At 37.1% G+C, this 7,762-nt stretch overlaps 1 pseudogene across 1 annotated transcript; it reads right to left on the minus strand.

The window, feature by feature from the left end:
- Positions 1–1,449: 1,449 nt before the first annotated feature.
- AT1G35770 lies at positions 1,450–7,562 on the minus strand (annotated as a pseudogene; the record flags this gene model as incomplete). Its single annotated transcript has 19 exons — positions 1,450–1,605; positions 1,706–2,083; positions 2,173–2,257; positions 2,355–2,413; positions 2,892–2,936; positions 3,027–3,074; positions 3,570–3,635; positions 3,731–3,796; positions 3,872–3,937; positions 4,015–4,080; positions 4,196–4,261; positions 4,377–4,451; positions 4,551–4,616; positions 4,966–5,031; positions 5,108–5,173; positions 5,465–5,530; positions 5,796–6,473; positions 6,694–6,876; positions 6,957–7,562.
- Positions 7,563–7,762: the final 200 nt, after the last annotated feature.

Below are 7,762 nucleotides of genomic sequence, written 5' to 3' on the forward strand. Positions count from 1 at the left end.
GGAACCTTAAGCGATCAGAAATTTTAAATGTGTATACGTACGGCTATTGATCGCTAAATGTAATATTATCGGAACTCATCCACTTTTCAAGTAGAAATGTTAAATTATAATGTCATATTTTATCTACCCAAACAGATATTCTGATAAACAAAGTAGTAGCCCCTAATTCTTAGATATTCGATGACTCAGTGCTAAATAGTTATGATATGCTGTTAAACACTAAGTTATTAGGAAAAGAAATTGACATTGGGGTTAAACATAAGGATGACCTAATCTTCAAATACATAGTACGATAAAACAATAATAGCATAGTTATCTTCTATTGGTGTTTATAGAAAAATCTAATAGGAACGTACGAATTGCAAAAAGATAAATTTTATAATAGCATAATAGACTAGTTATCCGCTAATATTGTTAGGAACGTACGAATTACAAAAAGATAAATTTTATAAAATAGGAACATAAACATATAATTTGATAGATCCTGTTAACCTGGTTAATCTCTATATTTTCTAACAAGATAAACAGTATAAGCGATCAAGATGCTAATATTGTTACCTCAATATGATGTTTACGATGCCAACTAAATAAATAGTTAGGATATACCTAACAAGCTGAACAGTTATCCAGATTAGTCGTGAAAGCAGAATGGCTTGTCAGCGACGATCCATTACAAACGATATATATGCTAATATTGTTAATTTGATAAGATTGTTACGTTGACAGCTAAATTAATAGTTACCCTAAGCATGGTTCAGCTGCCGTTAGTTTTAGGATATTCTTTTATCCGCTACGATCGTTACCAGATAAAACTCATGCCATCTCCATCTTTCCGTACACGCCTAATAAAATAGAGCAGAATGGCGTCTCAGCGACTATCCATTACAAACGATATATATGCTAATATTGTTAATTTGATAAGATTGTTAAGTTGACAGCTAAATTAATAGTTATCCAGTTTAGTCGGGAAAGCAAAATGGCTTGTCAGTGACTATCCATTACAAACGATATATATGCTAATATTATTAATTTGATAAGATTGTTACGTTGAGAGTTAAATTAATAGTTAACCTAAGCATGGCCCAACTGCCGTTAGTTTTAGGATATTCTTTTATCTACTACGATCGTTACCAGATAAAACTCATGACAACTCTCTCTTTCCGTACACTCCTAATAAAATATTAAAAAAATCAGACTCAGCAACCGGTAATGAAATAAATCGTGATAATCTTGCTAATAGTCAGCTAAACTGATATCCACTTACGGTTGTTAGCAAGATAAAAAATTGATAACCAGACAAACATTTCAGAAACTTAATTACAAGACAAATGTAGCGAAAGCGTTTGGAGATTATCTTAGTTAATCTCAACAAAGAGTTTAAGATACATGATTCGAGGCGAGAACATAAACACACGCGGATAAAAGAGTATTCGTTAACACAACGGTTATCTAGTAACCGCGAGCTAGGATTAAAGCTGAGACTAGCTTCTTCACTTCACTTTGTAGGCCGCCAACATCAAAATCCACACATTCAGGTACACCCCCGGTAGCATGCGTGCGTATGAGAAATATAGAGAATATGCCTGTGTCAAGAGGCGAAGTTACCTGTGGAATGACAGAAGGGCTCTATAGTAAATGGATCTAGAAGAAATTGACTCATAAGAGGATTGAAGGTTGCTTGTTTGAAAAGATATGCCAGCATTACTGCGAGAGGCATAAGCACATCATGAATGGCAGAATCCTTGCGGCTTTGGATATTCGAATCCAAGACAATGATTTTCCGGCATTTTAGATCAACAGCTAAAGCAACCCAGTGTTTTTTGTCGAAGTTAAAAGGTAGATATATGTAATCAGCCTCCGTGAATAACTGCACACTGTCAGATTCGCCAACGCCGGAGAGAATATCAATTAGAGGTAAAGGGAATTGGAACTCCGTTTTTGAGTTGCATCGGGAAAACTTCGTGAATTGCCGGTAGAGCAATGAAACAAATTTCAAATCAAGAACTTTGAGACGAAGTTTTTCGCCGTCCACATCATCAGTACGCAACAGGTGACGACTAAATCTGATGAGAGCATCCATTACCTGTGGGCACAAGTAAAACACGAAAAAATTAAGTAAATGAGAAAAAACAATTTAAAATTAAATGCGCATATATATGACAGACATAATACCTTGGAAGTCAGATTTTTCTTGCGGTCAATTAAGTCCAAAATGTCTTTATTAGATAGAGCAATCCCACCACAAATGCTAATAGAACTGTAAAGAAAACAAGCTGAAAGATTACCCTTGGAAATAATTAAAAATAACAAAACATGTATTGACTAAACAATTAAAAAAACAGGATAAAACAAACCTTATCGCCTTGAGTTTCTTCATTGAGTTTTGGAATCGCTCCTCAGGGTCGACGTTGACCTGATTAATAACAGGGGATGGATGCCAACTAACAATTTCGTTTTCTTGTCGTACTGGAACCGACCATCTAACTTGCTAGAGAGAGTTCGGAGCCTTTTACTTCTTCTCCCACGCATACTCTCGACATTATCAACATTTCCATAGTTCTGTTTGCCAAGTAGTTAAAATGTAAAATATAAAAACAGAGCTCCATGAGCTAAAGTAAAAAAAAAAAAAGAAGTTAAATGCCTGGAGGGGGGGCATCGCTTCTTTAGAAGGGGGTGGAGTTGTGAAATCCTGAAATGGGATACATTAATAAAAAACCTAATCGATCACCAAAGAATTAACAGCGCAACCACTACGAATTACCTCATCTGAATCCTGCGCAAACCAACCACTGCGCATGGACGAACGATTACAAATTGAAAATTTACATGAGAGAAATTTAACTCAGTAACAATATGATTAGCAGACAAGGAAATAAAATAAAATAAATAACCTGGCGGGGAGATGAAACAGCAGAAGGGGCACCCCTGCAAAAAGCCTATTAAAACCAAAACAAAAGCGAAAGTTATCGATTGACAACGAATGATGAATTAGTTATATCTGATACTAATAATGTTATCAAACTAACCGGGACAGTGGTTACTGGTAGATCGGCCGACACATCAGGGATAGGGACCTAATTAGAGTTTTGTATAAAACAAGATGACCACATCCGGGATAAAAGATGGTCCGCTTGAAAACTATTATGGACATTCTTAATAACCACTAACTAAACTTCACTCCAAAAAGATAACGACAAAGATTGTATTGGAGACAAAGGGTAGTCATATAAAAACAATGTAATAATGGATTGACTTTAATAGTATAATTAGTGCGATAAACTTTTTTTTTTTAGGCCAATCAGTTAGTACGATAAACTTATTACTTAATTTAGGTCGGTTAGTGTGAAGAGATCAATAATCAATATTTTATTTTAATCTTCAAAAGATATTAGGATTAATATTTTAAAGAACAAAAAAAAAGGTTGAAAACAAACTAAAAAACCGATGGTAATTTAGGACCTAATAAGTTATCACGCCAAACATTTATCCTTACAGAAAGAGAAGAAGTTGATTTGGAAACAAGTTCTAAAGACAATATATCAAATATTGATGGTAATTTAGCTGCTAACCACTATATCTGGCAACTCCGCAGACATCTCGTTGCTAACCGAATCGACGCCAACCACGGGGACACCCTACAGAACGAAAATTCAATAGAATGAGGTCAAATATACAAAAAAAATTTGAAAACTAGTCAACCCGACTAGGATAATATAAAGGGATCTAATACCTGGCTTTCTTCGCATTCATTACCCAAAAGGTCAACATCGTGTGCTGCCTGCTGGGAACACTGAAACTAGAACAAGAAACAGTTAATAACTAAATTATATCAATAAGATGGCAATTATTCCGCTAACGAATAACTGCTAACCTCTTCATTATCAACCGAATGATTAGGAGATGAAACTGCTAGATTGGCTGGTGTATTCTCAGGCCGCTTAAATTAAAAAAGAAAAAAGATTATTTGAAACTGCCAATATGGAGAATCTGGCTAGGAAAAAATAGATATAATACCACGCTAACCTCTACTTCATTTGTCAAGGTATCCACATTGGTTGTTGTCAGCTGAGAGCACTGGACCTGGAATTATCATTTTGAAGGGCACTTAAAATTATACTAAAAACATGTAACGGTAACACAACTAACTTAATACGATAAAAGTATAATGATTTCGATAATATGGATAACAGCTAACCTCCACATTATCGCCCGAAAGTTTGGGAGAAGTGACTGCTCCAGTTACAGGGCTAATATCATGCCGCTTTAAATAAAAAATAAAAAAATAAAGTTACAAACAACGCTAACACAACGATGACAAAACTCACCAAATCTGGAGGAGAAAAAAATAGAAACCAATATTTGATTAATAATCTAACCTCGTTAACATCCGCTTCCACATTAACATCCCGTCCGGGGGAGAGGTCATCCTCGACGGCGTCGCCGTTAGAGACCTACCGACAATTACAGCAATTACAAAAAATCGTGACAAATGGAGAAAAAATGTGACACATTATGATATTTATTAACCCATAATCAAACTATCTGCTAACCTGTGCGTTAACTTCAGAAACAACCTTTGGTGATGGACTAGCACCAATCGATAAATTGTTATCACCCTAACAACCCAATTACAGAAATTATTTGTTAACACGAAAAAAATGCAAAAAAGGTATACTAGTGACACATGTATACGAGTTTAAACTAAACTAATCAGATACAATGTTGAATCAGTATGATAATTGTTAACCCATAATCAAAATATCTGCTAACCTAGGTGTTATCTTCGGAAACAGCCTATGGTGGTGGAATAGCATCGGACGCTACATTGTTATCACCCTACCAAATCCATTACCAAATTATTTGTTAACCCGAAACAAAACATGTAGTCCTTAACATCTAACTTATAGGAATAAGAATACTATGATGGTTAGCTACGCTGAGCCGTATTTTTCGGAAATATCTCACCTCGGAATCATGGACCATACTGGGTTCAGAGGGGAAATCTTCATCATTAGGAGTATTGTTCCCGCACTATAGCAAAACCAAAACCAATTCAGACGGCGAGCGGTATAATAATTGTTAACCCATAATCCATATATCTGCTAACCTCAGTGTTATCTCTGGAAACAGCTTGTGGAGGTGGAATAGAACCGGTAGCTACATTATTATCACCCTACCAAACCAATTATCGAAAATTATTTGATAATCCCAAAAAAATCATGTAGTCCTTAACAACTAACTTACAACAATAAGAACGCTATGATGGTTAACTACGATGAGCAGTAACTTTCGGACATAGCTCACCTAGGAATCATGGACCAGACTGGGTTCGGAGGGAAGATCTACATCAATTGGAGCATTGTTCCCGCGCTATAGCGAAACACAAAACCATTTCAGACAGCAAAACACTTAAACATAATTACAATAACTTATTGATTGCTAAGAAGTTTTAATTAACACTAACATCAGAATTATCTTCATGGTCAGAATGTAGAGGAGAGTCAACATCATCTGAAACATTGTTAGTTCCCTACAAAACAATATATCAGAATGTTTGTTACACAGCACGCAAGTATTATCTAAGAACACTAACTACTAAACTATAAGTTAGCTTAATCAAGTAAATCAATATACACCACGCTCACCTGCTGATTATGGACACCGTCGCCCTCAGATCGAATATCTTCATCCATAGGAATAACTTCTTCATGTTACACCGCGACAGAAAAGAAGGAAATAAGGAAAAAATTAATAAACCAGCAGGAACCTGAACAGCTTAGAAAACGAGATATTACCTCCGCCTCCTTGTAACCAGCACCACTTGAGACATTATAATTATAGAAAGATAAAATTTCATCCACACTTGCCTCAACATTAGAAGTTCTTTCAGGGCAATGAGAACGTGAATTGGTTCGGAGAGAATTAAAACCAAATTCATCATTAGTTGCGTTAGACCCCAAATCACCAGTATTTGATGCACCGACATTACCAGCAGGAGCAGTCTCTTTCGGGTGATTTACCCCACTGTCAGGATCCTTCAAGTGATCACCTTCAATTATAGTGTTTTTTGTTAACCAATCAGTCACCGCCGAAATGATTGTTTTCGAATGAGCTTCAAGCTTCGCATCCAGCATACGGGAAATAGCATCCATAGAAACAGCCTCAGAACTCCCAACCTCCTCAGGTGTGTGTCTTCGAGGTTTGGACCGAACCCCACCATGGTTCTTAGATGTTTTGGCTCCTTTCCTATTCCGAGTAGCATTAGACTTAGCCCCACGCTTTTGCTTTTTAGATGCCAATTGGATCTGGGATGGGAAACATCCACCGTCAAACATGTCGTTCTTGAAAATCAAACCCTTGTTAACCAACATGAGAAGATTTTCAACCCTCTCATCCTCCTCATCGTCTGACCACGACAAATCTTCCGCCGGATCCAACACATAATCAGGACAAATGATTGAAGCAACACGAATCTGCAAAACAAGAGAAAACAACATCCGATGAGTATGTTAACATAATAGACTTAGTGACTACTGATCTGATTATCTTGTATACTCTGTTAACGTTTATCAATATTAACGGATAAGTTATATAATAGGACCTGATAAGACTAAAAAAAGACTTAGAAAATAATGATCAGCTTATTGTCTCTAATCAGATAACAGTTAAAAGGTTAGCGGATAAAAGCATTACCGAACACTTCTCATCCAACTCCTTCGCATTCCTAAGTTTGAAGGGGACTGACTCTCGGGTGGCCACTTCAACATCGTCTTCGGCACCTTCCGAATCGGAATCAATAGGGTTGTCGATAACAGGACTATCTTGAATGGCTGGAGCAGCTTGTAAAACGACCAATTGCAAAGCATACAACAATCCCTGAACAACAAAACACGTACTTGCCAATTGTTTGATTTCTCTCTCTTTTATCGACTTAATCATCATCTCAAACGTGTAACGCCCCAAGGATAAGCAAGAAAGGCATCCACATCTTCAACCATTTCGGCGTGGGATTTAATAATCTTGGGATAGTGAGATATAGGGACAAGAAACCCATCAACAATGGCAAAGCAAGCACATCGGATCCTCATACCAGGATCTGAAACAACCCTCCTCTTCAACATTGTAATAACCCTATCAACGGTTACATCCTCCTCAAGGCCAAACAACTTACTGTTGAAAGGAATCGTCTTTCCCGCAGTGCCTTTTTTCTTCTTCATCTTCAAACTCGGATACCTACCAGAGGGCAATCCAGTGACGATCTTGAACTCCCTCAGAGAAAACCGAATAGGTGTACCGGCGAATAGAACCCAAATCTCATTAGGCTTAGTCACCTCCAACTGCCTACCCAAAATAAAAATCCCAAAACTAGCAGACCAAGCATGATTGTTGGGGAACTCCAACAGTCTAGCGAAAGGAGACCGAGAAAGGTATTGCCGTTCATCGTCATCGAGAGCGTTGAATATACCGTAGAGGGTTTTCATCTTCTGGTAAACATTAACCCTTTCACCACGAGGTTCTTCGCCGAGAGCTATTAACCGGGGAGGAAGTGGAATCGGAGCCATCGTCTACACAAAGTAAAAAACCCTAGTAAGACACAGCGAGATAAAACAAATGAAGAAACAAAATCAAAGAGAGGAGACTCAAATCAATTACCCAAAACGAATGAAGAACCCTCGGATCGGAAGGAAATGATATCGATTGACAATCAACCCAGATAACACAAGAAATTTTTAAGACAAGGGTTATGTTCTTCCGCCTCAAT

This window comes from Arabidopsis thaliana (genome assembly GCF_000001735.4).
Source record: "Arabidopsis thaliana chromosome 1 sequence".
Lineage (NCBI taxonomy): Eukaryota > Viridiplantae > Streptophyta > Magnoliopsida > Brassicales > Brassicaceae > Arabidopsis > Arabidopsis thaliana.